The sequence below is a fragment of the Henckelia pumila genome, unplaced genomic scaffold, assembly GCF_033568475.1.
Source record: "Henckelia pumila isolate YLH828 unplaced genomic scaffold, ASM3356847v2 CTG_627:::fragment_1, whole genome shotgun sequence".
NCBI lineage: Eukaryota > Viridiplantae > Streptophyta > Magnoliopsida > Lamiales > Gesneriaceae > Henckelia > Henckelia pumila.
Genome location: NW_027331869.1, coordinates 90,001 through 108,793, shown reverse-complemented (window position 1 = coordinate 108,793; position 18,793 = coordinate 90,001). Strand labels below are relative to the sequence as shown.

Sequence of the window (18,793 nt, the reverse complement as noted above, 5' to 3'; positions counted from 1 at the left end):
AATTTCATAATTATTTATTATTTTAAATTCTTATTTTATTCAATTCATACTCCTTTCTATTATTTTGTCTAGATTAAGTAAAATAATCAAATCTTGAGAATTGACAACAGTCCCTATGAGATCGATACTTGGACTTTCTGTCCATTTACTATAACTTGACCTAGTGCAGTTGCTAGTAAATACCAAAGTAAGCGGTCACTCACCATCGCATCGATGTTGTAACTCGCCATCGATTCGTCATCAATGTTGTAACTCGCCATTGATGATATTTTATTTATCGTCGATGTTGTAACTCGCCATTGACGTTATTTCAATTCGAAATAACGCATGATCAATATGAATGAGATGATGCAATATACAAATATCGATGTTGTAACTCATGCATCTAGCTCGTACTCATTTCAAGTCATCTCAACTCATGTGTATGCTAACACATTCGATTCATATAATGGCCAAATAACAAGTATCGATAATTACCAAATAATATCAAATAAAACTCATGCCATCAGTCAAATGCGTGAATCGAAACATATAAATTAATAAATAGCACATAAACAAGTAAAGTGTGTGATTTTTTTTCAGGACTCGAGAAATCAACTCATCTCGAAGTTCAATCCCATTCTTTCATCGTCAATTCATACCTTCAAATCTCGGTTCCGAAATAGCTCAATCCACAAGCTACAATATACAAAACTCATATCAATTCATATTAATAAAATATCAATATTTCCAAGGCTAGATTCAACTCAAACCTTGATCGAACTCTAAACAACTCGAATTCTTGCAACTTGAATTCGATATACTCCCAATCAAATCTGAAATAGATTTTCATAGCTTCATCAATATCATTCTCAAATTCATCGGTTCCATTAGAACTCAAAAACTCATTCAAAAATTTGAATCGACGGCATAACGGCTAAAACCCGACATTTTTGAAATTTCTCGACATCAATAACATAATGTTTTTATCATAATATCATCATCAATTCATCCTCTAATTTTCAAATTATACACCGCCCCTTAAACGAGAATTTCCAAAAAAATCATCCAAAAATGGAAAACATGTTCAAACGATAATATTTTCTCAAACCATCTTAGATATACCATCTCTATTAACTCTAGAACATGTTTATCAAATAAATTCTCGAAACCAACAACACCCAAAATTTTGAACTTGATATAATTTAATAAAACTTACGTAAAAACGTAGCTCTCATCGCAAAGATTCCGAACCCGTAATTATTTTTTAAATCTGACGGTCGGATGACGTCAAATCGGAGGAATAAAAGCTTGAAGAAATATTGGTTATGGCTTCCCTTCCTCTCCCGTGAATTCTTTTGAAATGGAATGCATACAATACATCCAATTACCTTAATAATTGCTTCAATTATTAATAATTTCAGATTTTTCAGTTCAGTCCCTGAAATTTCCCAAAATTGCAATTCAGTCCTTGCTTAAATTTTCAAACTTCGATTCATTCCCTTAATTTCTAAAACTCAGAATTTAAATCCAAAATTCCGTAAATTCTCAAATTAAATATTTTTGGGGCATTAGAGGTTTTCACTATCGATTTCTTTAATTATGGCACTTGACCTTAAATTTATAGTAAACTTCACAAAGTATTCATTTATTCATATTTATTGCATATTGTGCATGTTACAATTTGTTGATCATATTGACCTGCATATTTAATATATGGACTGTTATTGGTTCTTGACTGTCTACTGATCGCCTACTAAATGAATGAATGATTCAATGACAGAATAAATTGAACCTGGACAACCGTCTATGTATCGGATTGCTAGTCCTCTGAACAACGCGACTTCGGTCCAGAAATGTGAGTTCACCTTGTCTCATAAATGATCGATTGTATGGATCCTACTTGAGTACGTGGGGAAAAGTGTTACGCCAAATATTGGTATGAGATACCTCTTTAGCCTACGATATTCACTACAGAATCCTAAACAGTCACTGCATTTCACTTGACAAGATACTTCGTACTGATACGTTATTATTGATTCATGGCATCTCATATTAAAATACTGCACTGATATTTTTTGTCTTGTTATAAATGTATAAAGCCAGTTTATTCCCTCATTAAGTCCTTAAAGATTTAACCTCTATTTTCTTTCTATTTATTGCAAATTCCAGATACATGGTACAAGATCTCGAGTAATAATGAAAATTATGGAAAGAGAAATGTTGGTTTAGCTACTGTGGTGACACAAGTTCCTGTGATTGTATTAGTATTTGGGTATCATTTGTGTAAATTTAAGGATTGATTACGCTTTCGCTACTGTAAGTTGAATGCATTGGACTTTACTACAAGACGGGAGGCCCACGGTTGGTATCAGAGTCCTCCCAGGTTATCCTGAATAATTCTTGGGGATAAAATAAAATCCTTAGGATTTTTAGTTTGGGTTATATGGATTTGACATAGAATAGAATTCTTGGTACCTACTAGTATGTCTAAACCTCATGGGTAAGGAAATGATGTTAGTGGTTGTTTTCAAACTAAAAATTAGCTTTACCATATTTTGATTTAAGTTGAATCTTGAACGTCAAATTGATTATAATATTATACAAAATCCCTTCTGAATATATTTGAGCACTAATCCCTGAGAACTTCTGTTTTACAATAAAAATGGTTTAAATTTTTGTTTCTTAGGATGTCTTCTTCAAGGAATAGTTCACAGGCTATGAATCCAGATGAATCATCGTCAATTTCAAGACGGAATAACCCCTCTAATCGTGATGAAGATCGTCGCTCGAAAGCAAGAGAAACCCAAAAAGAACAACATATTCCACATCAAGAGCAAAATCAAAGGAATATGTTTTACATATTTCAACCATTTGTGTAGTTTTGTCAACAACCACCAGCAAGAAACTTTGGCGAAAATAATCGAGGTTTCCAGATATTTGAAGAATCAACTGATCGGATCCTTGAACGATTCGTCCACCCAAGTTTTACAATACACCTAACGCACAACAAGCTGAGGAATGGCTTATCAAAATTGAGAAGATTTTCTCTGTTTTTAACTATTCGGACAAACAGAAAGTGAAATTTGCAGTATATCAATAACATAACATCTTTAAATCTTTAAAAAAAAGAATATTCATTTTATCTAGACAAAAAACCAATAACTTATTTGCAACTCCACAATATATGGTTGTTCATTGCCAAATGTCATGTTGCTTAATATGTCATACAGATCAAACATTCAGAATTTATATGTTGAAATATTTTCTCAAGAAACATTTGACTTCTCAGTTGAAGAAATAAACATTACTGTATTGACTCACATGGCCTATCAAGGTAAATGGATATTTGGTAGTTGAATATAGTACATATAACAAAATTTAGATTCTAGACAACCACACAACACACTCTTCATATATGCGAATGTATCTCGAGTGGAATGTCGAGATAAATGAGATCAGAGGAGTTCATATCATCGAAGCAAAAAGATACTCTGGAATATTGGATAAATATCATCTAAAGTCTTTCTTGTAAGTTCGAAATACGCTAAACCATCTTGTATTCTCTATACACCTTTCATTGTGGATTCTGAGATCATAAAGGCTAAGTGTGTCTTGTCCGTCGATGTAGAAATTTTTTTGTCGAACACATTAATTGTTTGTGTTTTTATTTTTTATTAATCACTCTTTTATCTTAGTTTCACGATATATTGGGAATTGCTCGTATCAAACTCCTTTAAGTTGTTTGATCTTAATCTGTTTGATAAGTGGTCTCTTGGTTAATTTGGAGTTAAGATATTCAACAAGTGCATCAGATCTAAGGTTGTGGAAGGAATAACATATGCGCATTTCGATATTGAGAAGTTCACCAACAAAAATGATTTCAATCTATAGCGCCTGAAGATGAGGGCCTTGTTGGTTCATCAAGGCTTGGAAAAAGCATTATCCGACGGAAAGATGTCTACATTTTTATGTACTTTTAAGAGTTTAACATTTTTATGGTCCATAATTTTAAGTACGGTGGAATTTAGGACGAAATCATGATATGGAAGTGTGACTATAGAATTGAATCATTTAAGATTTAGTGCTTTGGGTTTAAGAAATTGTTTAAAACCATGACTTGTTGAAGTGATATTATAACAAACTATAATGACTGATATATAAAGAATGGGTTTAGCCATAGAATTGGTGAATTAAAATTTAGACAAGTTAAAGTCAAGTTGACCAAAGATTTAAATTTTGTTAGAATTAAATCTCTAGTGTAATTTCGAACTTATGGTTTGATAGTGTATAAAGATTCGGTCAATTACTTAATTACAGTGTTGTTAATTAATATAAAATTATCAGAGAACGCAGCGAAATCACGATAGAGTCAACTCATATGGTTTCAAAGTTAGTAAATTTAGTGTTGAAACGTATCGAATTTATCCGAATTTATTCGGTAAGTCAAATTTTGAGGACAAAATTCATTTTAAGCGCATAGAATTGTAATGGCCGAAAAATTTAAAATAATTTACTTAGTGATTAAAATTAAAGTACAGATTTTATGTTTAAAATTTGAGATCATGATTGTGGTATAATTCAAAATCATCTTCTAAGCATCTTCTCTCAATCCTAAGGCAAATATAACTTCGTTTCTTGACATATCGATGAAATTTTATTAAGTTTGATGTTGTAGCATAAGTTTCTGGTCATAATTGACCACAAACCCTTAGAATTCTGTTGGTATGCAGAGCATTCAAGTACACAACCACCACCCTTATCCCAGAAAATCGGGTTAGTTGTATGGAATGCACTTGCATTAAAGACAAAAAGACTCGAGTTAGAATTTCAGAGAGTGGAAACAACTCACAGTGATGCTAAAAGTGAGTAAATAATGGTCGAGACTCTAAGAACAAGGGACACGAGCCATCAAAGTCATAACAAATCTGGTGATAACCCATCCATGGGTACCAACATCATGCCCAAACGAACAAGACATACCTGATAATTAAAGGTAGTGAGCAAGGCCTCATCCGCGACAAATCCGCACGCAACTCACAATCAGGAAACTATGGTACCAAGGCATAATCAGATATCGACTACACATCGTATGTAGATCACCATTAAAATACAACAATCATTCAATCGGAGAAAAAGTTTCATGAAATATGAAATAAGAATAATGGCATAATGAAAAGATAAACCAATGTCCAAGTGGCAAGATACGACAATAATAGATGTCATACCAATCCATAAACGCACAAAGGATGCATGAAAGAGTTTCTGGTACTCAAAACGATATGAAACAATCGACATATGGTCGCAGCCGTAAACCACAATTCATAGGGTATACAAGAAAATCTTCTACCTAAGCACTCGTTCTCTCGCCTGTCAAGTTCCGCAACATCTTCGAAAGTGTTAATTCTTTGTATATATTAGGGTGTCAAAACTCAACCAATCCGTCAACTTGACACGAGTCAACCCGAAAAATATCAGTTTAGGGTTAGGAGTTTTTGGGTTTGGGTCGAATCGGGTTGACCCGAGAGCTAACCCGAAAAAATTAATCGGGTTCGAGTTGGGTTCGGGTCAAACCAGGTTGACCCGAAATGACCCGAAACTTTTAATTATTATAATTTTTATATAAAATTAAGATAGATTTACTTCATTTTTACACGTATGTTTGAAAAAAAAATTATTGTATATTGATATAATATATTTTCGTCATTTAATGTTTATTTTGTACAAATTTTTTTAAAAAAATAATTTTTTATTTTTTGTAATAAGTATATTTTAAATTTTCTACAACTAAAAGTTCAAATTTAAATTATATATAGGCTTAGATTTTGTTATTATGTGATTAAATTAAATATTAATATTATTATTATGTGTTTTGAATTTTTATTTAATTATTTTGTTAAAAAATAAAAAAAATAAAATTGGATTGGTTCGGGTTGATCGGGTTAGGTGGGTTAGCCGGGTTCGGGTTCGGATTCGGGTTCGGGTTCGGGTTGGGCATTTTTGGGTTGGTTCGAGTTCGGGTCGGGTTCGGGTTGACAAATGTTTTAGAATTATTTTTGTCAACCCGACTCGAACTCACCCGACCCACCCGAATTGACACCCCTAGTATATATTATATAAGATCAAAATACTTATTAATGTCGAAAAAGTACAATCGATCTCATTTTTGGATATTTATCAAACTTTCTATACAATGTCTCGATGCAAGCTATGTCGCTAGGGGTGGTTTTTCGGTATACCTTATTAAAAATATTGGTATGAAAAAAAATCATACCGATATCGATAGTAAAATTCCGAAACTTTGGTACGAAAAAAATCTATATTGATACCGTATAGATACCAAAAAAAAATTCGGTATACCGAAAAAATGTATGTATATCGAAAAAAATTTGGTACGATATACCAAAATTCCGGTATTTCGGTACTGTATGTCAGCCCTATTAATGTCGCTACATTAAAGCATGAAGGGACGTTTCGCTACATTAAAGCATGAAGGGACATTTCACTGATGTCTAACAAGATATGAGTGATTATCTAGCATTTTGAATTCAACAATATTTATTCATCGTGTTGGATAAACACGATTAATGAGTAAGAATATGATCGGATATCGTTCTGTCAATGGGGGAAAAAATAAATAAATAATTCTAAATAACTAATTAATTCAAGGCAAACACTTGTGTGAGACAGTTTCACGGGTCATATTTCGTGAGACGGAGTCTGACCCACAACCCACCTGCTGTAACTCGACCCGCCCCGTGTTCTGGCCCAAATTATAATCCTATTTCTCTACTTTATTGAGCCCTAACTCCGTCCCTGAACTCTGAATCCTCTCGAATCGATGCCACGCCAACCTCATAGCCCGTGTTCGATTTCAATAGAGAAGCTCGCCCCTGGCTCCATCTCGAATCGTAACATCTCGATTTTGATGGATTCGAACTGAGAAGCTCGCCTTCAAAATTGAAGAACAAAGATTTACCGTGTGAGTGTCAAATTTTCTCTCTATTTTGACTCTAGCAGATTAGTTTTTTTTCCCCTTTTGATCAAGCTTTGTCGGTATGATTTTTCTTTTTGCGCTTTGAGATTGGTAGAAAATTGGTTGATAAAGCTTGGTCGGCCGCCATGATCTGCCTCCCAGGATATCGTCTTGATCGACACCACTTTGCAGGAATCTGTACTGTCAGAACCCTTCAAGTTTGCCGGAAAAACAGAATTAATGGTTTTTCAGTTATCGGGAGCGTGGGAATGCATAAAAATATAAGAAGACCAGAGTCCGAAGGGATTGCCAAAGAACTGATCAGGTATTAGCTTCTTTTCTTTTGGAATTTTATTAACTTTTCATTTTTTTATTGTGTTGGTGAAGTGGTCAGATTCTTGATCGTAAATGTGTTTATAACTTAAGAAGGGACATCTTGGTGTGTGGGCTTGATGTATTGGTTACTGCAGTTTTGGTAAGAGTTGAGGAAAATCTATGAGACTTGAGGTTGACAAAAGTGATGTATAGGAATAGGAGTGCACGAGGTTGGCAGGTAAAGCTAGATTAGAGGAGAGTGTAAGCATTGTATTCTCATTTATGTTACCTTGTTGGGAACATATCATTCAATATTTAAAGTCGACTCTCACAATAAAGTTATCATAATGGTATGGTAAATTTATATGATTTTATTTGATTTAGTTGAATGGTTTCTCAACATGTTTCTTTGCAAATGTAATGCGAAACACGGTCTTAGAACTTTCTGGAAATTTTCAATGCTTTATAGACTGTGAGGTGATGGAGAGTTATGATATTGCTTGTCAGTTTTGGTGCAGCCATGGATTGTGAGAACTGGGTAAGTAATGAGCATGCGTTAGACTCAGTTACTGGAATACCGTTTTCACAATCCATAAAATTTTGACATCTCGAATAAGTCTAACTTAGTAGAATACCTTTTCTGAATACTGGCCAGATTCTTGTGACATTTGTCTCCACCATATTTTTTATTTCGTTATACTTTTTCTTGATATTGTCATGTAGGTAAGTTGGAACTTTGATACACACGAATATTTTGTGATTATGAGAAGTAACGGACATCCTGTTTACAATTTTTGTGTCACGGTTGATGACGCTACCATGGCTATCTCACATGTTATAAGGTAAAGTACATGCATATCAATGCCAACAACACACACAACTCTGCTTCCCAATGAATTTAGCCATCACTTGATAAATATGTTAGCGATATCCACTTAGTAAATCACGTTGAGTGTTTGGAGGCGGTGGATGCCCGAAAGAAATATCCCGAGGAGTACACAGCATGGAGAGTGGCGTATATCCTGTTCGACAATTGTGGCAGACAGCTCGTGAAGCTTGGTTAGAAATCTTGTTCTCCCCAGTAAGGCTCTTTTCTTGACCAAAAAATCAATCTATTCCCTAGTTGTCCTAGTATATCTTACATATCTTCTAGAATGGACAGGGAGAAAGTTTCTTGGTTGTGACTCATAAGTCAATTTTGAGGGCGTTGATCTGCACGGCTCTTGGATTGGGGCCAGAGAGGTATGTCGAGATTCTCAGTTGTTTATATATAGTTGAGTCGAGTTTTGCAGAGTGAGCTTAAAAATGCAGTTTCTGAATTTTGACTGCACAGGTTTTGCTTTATTGACATAAACAACGGCGTGTTGTGCGTCTTAGCTTTAATATACACGGGGAAGCAATGATCCAAGGCTTGAATATGACAGCTCATTTGTAAACCGATCACATTTACCATTACTGAAGTATACAAACAACACACGCATGATAATGCAATAGTGCAAGTGTTTGCAAAAGCTCGAACTTATTTAGAAATTCTCTTTTTAGATACCATTATTTTATTATAAAGAAATACGTGAGATCAAGATGTTGAATATTTGGAATAAAATTCCAAATTTAATATAAGCTAAAAATATGAGTATTTTAGGAAAAATTGCTTTTAAACCTAAACATCTAAAAAGTTTTCTGGATGGGAAACCATTTGATCAATTTGTAAGGATTATTTTCATTTCATTGAACTTCTTGAATGCTTGCTTAGCATCTAAAGAGTTGGCACTATAACCTTATATATCGAGCTAGAGAAAACCTCGGTTGTACACATTTGAGATGGCTAGAAACATGTTTCATGATTCGCATTAATGATTTAAATTATCATAATCTAGAAGTAATACTTTTATCATAAAAAATAATACTTTTGACTAAAAAAGTAATGTTTTTTTATGTCAAATCAACATACAATTGAAGTAATACTTTTAACAAAAAAAATAATACGTTTGACAAAATATGTAATACTTTTGACATAAAAAAATATACTATTATGTCAAATAAGCATGCATTAATTTTGTCATAACATGTAAACACATACATTAGAAGGAATACTTTTAACAAAAAATATAATATTTTTTATAACAAAAGTAATATTTTTTGCAGAAAAAGTAATATTTTTTTATGTCAAATTAGCATACATTAGAAGTAATATGTTCATCACAAAAACTAATACTTTGCGCAGAAAAAATAATATTTTTAACTAAAAAAGCAATATTTTTATGCAAACGATAGAATTAATACTTTTAACGAAAAAATTAATAATTTTGACCTTAAAATAATACTTTTAAAATAAAAAGTATTACTTTTTATGTAAAATATGAATACTTTAGTTAGAAGTAATACTTTTCACATACAAAATAATACTTTTATCATAAAAACTAATATTTTTCACAGCAAAACTAATATTTTTCAAAAAAAAAAATACTTTTTATGTCCAATTAACATACGTTAGAGGTAATACCTTTAATAGAAAAACTAATATTTTTGACAAAAAAGTAATATTTTTTATGTCAAATTAACGTAATCTAGAAATAAAAGTTTTATCATAAAAGTAATATTTTTTATTAAACAATTAATATTTTTCACAGAAACACTAATACTTTTTATGTCAAGTAGCATATTTTAGAAGTAATACTTTTAACAGAAAAACTAGTACTGTTTATCGAAAAAGTAATATTTTTCATAGAAAAAATAATACTTTATTTTATATTCAATCATTCATATTATAAATATTAATAGAATGTAGTATGAAGTTAGTGTTTCCATAGTAAGTCACAATTTATTAGAATGTCATTAAGTCGTCAAGGTATTCTCAATTTTTTGCAAAGTAATATTTTAATATAAAAAATAATATTTTTGCAATAAAAACAAATATTTTTCACATAAACAGTGATAATTTGGAGTCAAATAAGCATATATTAGTTTTCTACAATAAATTCTGTTACGTTTAGATCCCATTGATGATCTGTATCCAAGGGTCCACGGTCTGTTAAAGACATTTTTAGAGGTTTTGTCTATGCTGCCTCATTGGGAATCTAACGGAGTAACGGTCCATTTTTTTTTTATTTTGCATTTAAGATTTCACATGAATATTTCAAATACAAAAAACAAGAACCGTTGGATGTAGTCCATGTGCTAGCATAGGCCGTCCCAATTTTGAACGATATGATTATGATGAAACGAAATGTATTCTCCAATCAGAAAACTTCTCTGTGATGCACAATAAACATATCACGTGTGATAGACATCATATATATTATTTTTTATCTCAAAGGTATTAATTTTTACAATAAAATTATTACTTTTTATATCGAAAATATTATTTTATATTATATTATTATTTGATTAAAAATATTACTTTTTAAATCAAAGTATTATTTTTCCTGAAAAAATATTAATTTTTATTTCACTTTTGATCTTGTTATGTTTCATCGTGTGTTAAAAGTATAATTCGAGTACTTTTCGCTCACGAAAACAGCTTTGGTGGTCATAACTTGCAACCACAAATCATTGTTTAGACTTTAGAGCATGCGGAATTCCATGTGACATTGTCGACTGGTAAGAAGAAATGCAGAATTAAAGCATTTGTTTCACCCAATACAAAAGCCTTCTGGTTCAAACTACAGTTTTACATCTTAAAATTGACTCTTCAATTCATTAAGAATCTAACATTCAAATCAGCCTTTCTTCAATGACAAGCATTAGATACTTTTTGAAGTGGAGAAAGGTGCTAAGCAGTGTTTGTGTATAAAATCACTACCATAAGCACATAAATCATAATGTCCCAGGAAACTCGTCATTATTACTTGGAAAATCAAAAACAGTTGCAATGCAGACTCAAATGAATCCTCCAATTCATTGAACCGATCCCGGTTGAACATTATCTGCAATCCCGGTTGAACATTATATGTGCAAGACTTGATGATCTTAAGCTCAAGATCGTCATCTTTCTTGTTTCCTGCGTCTGAGGAACCTACTTAACCCAGACCAAATTCGGTTGTCATTCCTGACATCGAACCACACTTTGTTAATGGTGATGAGATGGGACTTTTTGACTCTACATTTTCTTGGTTTTCTCCTCATTTTTCAGCCTGCGAAACGTCTCTCCAACCTTCAAATTTTACAGACGCAAGAAGTAATCGGTGTCTGATTTTTGCATTGTAGTTGGGTTCAAGAGTGGGGATTCAATGAAAAGCCGGGCTTTCGCTTCGAGCCTGGCGATCTCCCATTGTTTGAGCAGCATTCCTCTTCATCAGGTCCTCCAGCTCCCTGGAATAACAATGGCAAGGATTTGAAAGCTGTGAGGTTCGTGTCTTATTATGATGGTTTCTTCAAGAAAGCAATCAAGAAAACTTGAGACCAAAATCTTTGTCCATGCAAAGTGCACATATCTTCTAATATCATTATCTATTCATAGGCCTGTAGCAGATTGGGCAAAGAGTTGTGGCGCACAACAATTCTTATTTGTCAGCAGTGCTGGGATTTACAAGACAACGGATGAACCTCCTCATGTCAAAGGGGTATAATTTCTTAGTTCTTCAATGTTCAGCCAACCTATCATAATCTACCAAAGTAAAAGAAAACATAATCGATATTCCGCATGATTCGTATGACTAAATTCATATATAAGACAATATAATTCGTGGTTATCAGTAAAAATACCTCTGATCATGATCAAATACACACTATTGGTGTCATGAGAATGGAAGAAATATAGTCAAAATTACGCAAATGAATCAAATCCAAAGAGTAGAAGCAGATAAAATACACTCACTGAAACTACGAGAAGCGCGCGGGAGGTTCCACCGCGGCAAGTCCAAAGAAAAACACGATCGGTTCCTTGAAGCATCACGAAGCATAGGAATATTAACTGCTTTAATCCTCTACAGTAGCGGAGCAGAAGCATATTCTGAATTCGGATAGAGGAAGAAGATCGTTGAGATCAATCGATTGAGAACATCTCAAGAAGTCGATTCGTCATTTTTTGTTGCTCGGTGTCGCCTTGGATCAAGATTCCGTTAGGATCGTGATCCTCCGCCATTGTTGAATCTCACTTCTTGGACTGAATCAGGTGAAGGGGATTTGATCGAGTCAGAGGCAAGGAAATTTAGGCAGAAGGGATTGGAATCTGTTTTATTTTAAAAAAAGGATTGGACGTATAATTTACTTATATGGCCTTGTATTTAATTAATAAAAAATAAAAAAAATATTTATTAGATTTTATAAACCAAATTTTATTCATGTTTGGGTGGATCCAGGTAATATTTTGGGTCGACCCAGAGCAATAAGCAGGTTGACCCAGGCTTGCATCGTTCCGCAGCGTGTTGCGCGCTGTGGAAAGAAGTTATTTGCGCGCTGCGGAAAGAAGAATTGCGTGCTACGAAAAAAGCATGTTTCATTAAATTCGGAATGCAATTCATAAGGGACTATGCTGATTATCAATTCCATAATACATTTTTGTTTGTAATACATTTATCTATATTTTTAATATTTCTGTTTGTAAAGAAAAATTAGGCAGTTAAATAATTTTTTCGCTGTTAATTTTACAATTTTGATCAATATTTACATAATTTTGATATATAATCGTATATGTTGCAACATATTGATCCACTAATTTCACAAGTTTAACCGATAATTACATAATTTTGACACGTAAGTACACAATTTTGTCTGATGTTTATTGATAAGTGTACATTTTTTAACAATTTATCAACTAATTTCACGAGTATGTTTTATATTCGTACCTATTAACGTATGAAACCGCAAATTTCACATGCATGTTTTTATCCACTAATGTTGATTGATAATCGTACATGTTTTAACATATGAACTCACTAATTTTACAAGTATGTTCTATAATCGTACATGTTATAGCACATGAATCCGATAATTTCACAAGTATTTTGACATATAATCGTACATGTTTTAACATATGAATTCACTAATTTCACAAATATGTTATATAATAGTACATGTTTTAACATATGAATCCGCTAATGTAACAAATATGTTATATAAACATACATGTTTTAATATATGAATCCAGTTATTTAACAAACTATAACATTAGTTAGTATAACATTAGTTAGTATAACATTAGTTAGTATAACATATATATCCATTATTTTTCAAGATTATGTTGTATGATTATAAATATTGTAACATATTAATCGATCAATTTCACGATTATGTTATATGATTATACATGTAAAATATTAATCGACTGATTTCACGATTATGTTATATGATTATACATATTGTAACACATCAATCAACTAATTTCACGATTATGTTATATGATTGACGATTACGACTAAATGTTGACCAAGCTTGGTCAGACCCAAGCATGTGTTTGAATCGGCCCAAGCACATGGTCAGACCCAAGTAAGCATGTGATTGGGTCTAACCTACTATTGCAAAGCTTTGAATGAGGACATACAAACTTTTTTGGTAGACCACATAAATTTTTTGATAGACCACGTTAGATCATATAAATTTTTAATACATATATAAATGAATATAGTTGATCTACCTCATTGATATATATTTATTAGACTGTATCTCAGATAATAAAACTACATGAGTAGATCCGTGCCTGAAAGAGATTGTCGATAATTATATAAGTTTGACAGATAATTATATAATTTTGACTCATAATTACATAATTTTATCCAATGTTCATTGATAATTGTACATGTTTCAACAATGTATCCACTAATGTCACGAGTATGTTCTATAATCGTCCATGTTTTAACATATGAATCAACTAATTTCACAAGTATGTTATATGATTATACATATTTTAACATATGAATCCACTTATTTCACAAGTATGTTGATCCATAATCATACATGTTATAACATATGAATCCAATAATTTCATAAGTATGTTGACCTATAATCCGCGGATTGACACTTGACTCGAGATATAAAAAGATTATCGATAATTATATAAGTTTGACCGATAATTATATAATTTTGACTCATAATTACACTATTTTGTCCAATGTTCATTGATAATTGTACATATTTCAACAATCCACGAGCATGTTCTATAATCGTACATGTTTTTACATATGAATTTACTAATTTCACAAATATGTTCTAAAATCATACATATTTTAACATATGAATCCGCTAATGTTACAAGTATGTTGACATAGAGTCATATATATTTTAACATATGAATCCGTTAATTTCACAAATATGTTATATAATCGTACATGTTTTAACATATGAATATGTTAATATCACAAGTATGTTCTATAATGATACATAATATATGAATCCAATTATTTCACAACTATATTATATAATCGTACATATTTTAACATATGAATCCGCTAATTTGACAAGTATGTGATATAACCGTACGTGTTTTAACACATGAATCCGCTAATTTCACAAATGTATTCTATAATGATATATGTTTTAACATAAGAATCCGTTAATTTCACAATTATGTTCTACAATGATACATGTTTTAACATATGAATCCAATAATTTAAGAAGTATGTTTTAACCGCTGAAGCTACTAGTTTAACGATTTTGATATATAATCTTGCAAGTTATAACATATGTATCCGTTATTTTCACGAGTATGTTATATAATGATACATATTTTAATAGTTGAATCCACTGATTGAACGATTTTAATATATAATCTTTCAAGTTATAACATATGTATATCCTATTTTCACGAGTATTTTATATAATGATACATGTTTTAATAGTTGAATCCACTGGTTTAACGATTTTAATATATAATCTTTCAAGTTATAACATATGTATCCGTTATTTTTACGAGTATGTTATATAATGATACATGTTTTAATAGTTGAATCCACTGGTTTAACGATTTTAATATATAATCTTTCAAGTTATAACATATGTATATCCTATTTTCACGAGTATTTTATATAATGATACATGTTTTAACCGTTGAAGCTACTAGTTTAACGATTTTGATATATAATCTTGCAAGTTATAACATATGTATCCGTTATTTTCACGAGTATGTTATATAATGATACATGTTTTAATAGTTGAATCCACTGATTGAACGATTTTAATATATAATCTTTCAAGTTATAACATATGTATATCCTATTTTCACGAGTATTTTATATAATGATACATGTTTTAATAGTTGAATCCACTGGTTTAACGATTTTAATATATAATCTTTCGAGTTATATAATCCACTAGCCTCGTTTTCGGACAACCAAAATACAGATATGCTTTCAAATCTTGATCATTCTCTATATAAATCGGTTGAATGTTGCACGACAACTCTAGAAGGTAACTCAACCTCAGGTTGGCAGACTCTTCTATTTTCCCAGCTCTATATAGTTCACGATTTAAATTTTCAAGAAGAAAAAAATCATCATATACTGGAATAGCAGCAAACTTTGAATTCGATCCGGGATTCCATTTATATACGTTTTCTTCACTCGCTTCCCATCTACCATCGAAATGAACAACGATTACCGTAGGCATAACCTACAAAATTCACATAAATTATAAGAATAAAACTATTTTAATCACAAAAAATAACAAGAACACTACATGATCTGTCTATGATATACCCATGGTCAACCAAAAGAGTTCTGGGTACAAAATAACAAGAACTACCTATGGTTAACCAAAAGAGTTTTGGCCATGAATTCTAGGTCAACCATGGTCGACCCAAAACTCATTGGGTTGACCCAAGGCTTGGATCACCCTGGGTCGACCCAAGGAACCCCCAAGGTTTTGGTAGCTTGGGTTGACCCAAGCTATGGGTTTACCCAAAGCTTGGGTCGACCCAAGCCTTGGGTTGACCCAAGCTTGTGTCGACCCATTCCATTTTTATTTCTTGGGCGAAACAGAGGATATCTCGATCGGGGAAGAGAACGGGGAAATCCCATATGACCCAATATTTCTGACAAGTCGCACTATACGTCAACCCAAGATGCATCTTCCTCTCCAGGAATTCGGAAAGGTACTTTTGGAACACCAATAGGCATTGATTAAAAGAAAAAAGAACTAAATACTCTATTTCACTTTAATATGAAAACGTAACGGGTTTTATTGTTTTTATAATATTGGCTTGGCTTTATCATAATTAATTTTATCCATCATAGATTAGAAAAATTTAGAAAGAAAGACAAAAAAAATAAAGGAAATTTTTGACGAATTAGGTTCTTTTGATGATAAATAAGAATGAACGCGTTTACTCATTGAAAATGGTATCAACCCCCCATTGCGTATTGGTACTTATCGAGTATAGAATAAATCTGCTTCTCTTTGTTCCTACGAACAGAATTGTTCAATTCAATTATTATGAACAGAATAGAATCAACTAGATTGAGTATCATACATGTAACGATTGGATAAGGAATCTTCACTCGTAGATCTATTAATGCAAAAACAGCGAATTGGAAAATAAGAGTCATGCTTTTAATCCTCCAAGATACCAACAAATAAACTATACAATTTGATCCCTTTATCAGACAAAAAATTGTAATAAAATACATCATCAAGGGATTTTATTTTAGTTTTACCACGAATCGATTGGACTTATTACTATCCCTTTCACTCGATTCGTACATGGAAGGGAAATGTAATTTTTGTTTTTTATTTGACAAAAGGGCATGCTGGATTCTATATATGGATAGATAGATTTGTAGATTCACACCTGAGATTTTTCTACATATAGTAGTGGCATCCACCCCCTATAGCCATGTTCTATTCGTAGGAATAAAATAAAAATTGTCTTTCGGAGAGATGGCTGAGTGGTTGATAGGGATCTAGGGTTAATGCCAATCAATTGGAACAACTTCGTAAACGTATCTTATATAATAATATAATTATAATCTAATATAGAATTAGAAAAACACAATTTTGAGATTAAACTAATCAATATTTATAAAAGATCGTTTTTGCATCAATCCAAAGCTCCAAAAGGGTTTTATGAGAATCAAAAGGTCCGTTGAGCGCCTCGTGGCTATGTCATAATAGATCCGAACACTTGCCCCGGATCGACTTCCAGATCATAATTGTTCTAGTAAAGAACTAAAGAAAAGAGATTGGATTGATGATAAAATAGAATCCTGGTTCGCGAACAGTGATTCGATTGATGATGAAGAAAGAGAATTCTTGGTTCAGTTCTCCGCCTTAACGGCAGAAAAAGGGATTGATCAAATTCTATTGAGTCTGACTCATAGTGATCATTTATCAAAGAATGACTCTGGTTATCAAATTATTGAACAACCGGGAGCAATTTACTTACGATACTTAGTTGACATTCATAAAAAGTATCTATTGAATTATGAGTTCAATACATCCTGTTTAGCAGAAAGACGGGTATTCCTTGCTCATTATCAGACAATCACTTATTCACAAACTTCGTGCGGGACTAGTACTTTGCATTTCCCATCTCAATCGGGGGCAAACGCCTACGAAAAGATCGCTTGGACTTAGACTTAAGAAAGGGTCGCTTGGATTTATCCATGGTTTGTTTGTTTAGTTTATTTCTTATTTTCTTATTCCGAAAATCCTATTTCTGAATTGTCATTTTAACCAAAAATAGGATGATTTAAATATGAATATATTCTATATAACGTGATTTTACCCCTTTCCTTGAAAGGCTTGGTTCGAGTTCGATCTATTATCTATTTCTTTATTTCCCCATGAATAATATGTTTGTAACAATAGGGGCAGAATTTTCTCAATTCTAATCGATTAGGGGTATTGTGCCGGTTCTTTTGAGTAATATATCTGGAAATGCCCGTTGATCCCTTCTTAACACCCTTTCGAATACAACCGGTACATTCCAAAATCACCATTCCTCGTGCATCTTTCCTCTTGGCCATGAACCTCCTTTGGATTTTTGATTTATTCAACTCTTCCATTTTTTTTTGATTCGAAACGAAGAAAAAGAAAAGAAGTTACTAACTTGAAATCCAATACTAAAAGCTAAAAATCAATTCAATTGAAGTAATAATAAAGCAAAGCTGTAGTAAAAAAGAAGTAAGACAAAGATCGTGTATTCTTAAAAAATGGCTCGGCGGTATGTTAACGAATTGGTCCACTACAGAAATGAGACTTCATAAGTTCAGGCACTTGAGGATGGAACAAAAAACGGGAAGACTCAACCGTCTTCCGAAAAGAGATGCGGCTTTGTTGAAAAGACAATTATCTCGCTTGCAAACATATTTGGGCGGGATTAAATATATGACAGGGTTACCCGATATTGTAATCATCGTTGATCAGTATGAAGAATATACGGCCTTGCGAGAGTGTATCACTTTGGGAATTCCAACAATTTGTTTAATCGATACAAATTGTGACCCCGATCTTGCAGATATTTTGATTCCGGCGAATGATGATGCTATATCTTCAATCCGCTTAATTCTTAACAAATTAGTATTCGCAATTTCTGAAGGCCGTTCTAGCTATATAAGAAATCCTTGATTAATAAAAATAACTTTGACTTCG

The 18,793-nt window shown here is 32.3% G+C and overlaps 1 long non-coding RNA gene across 1 annotated transcript; it reads right to left on the bottom strand.

The window, feature by feature from the left end:
• Positions 1-615: 615 nt before the first annotated feature.
• Positions 616-5,088, bottom strand: LOC140873504 (uncharacterized). Its single transcript, XR_012148046.1, has 3 exons — positions 4,963-5,088; positions 753-815; positions 616-678 (listed from the first exon to the last, which is right to left on the bottom strand). It is a non-coding gene; the product is annotated as an uncharacterized lncRNA (long non-coding RNA).
• Between the last annotated feature and the right edge of the window lie 13,705 nt (positions 5,089-18,793).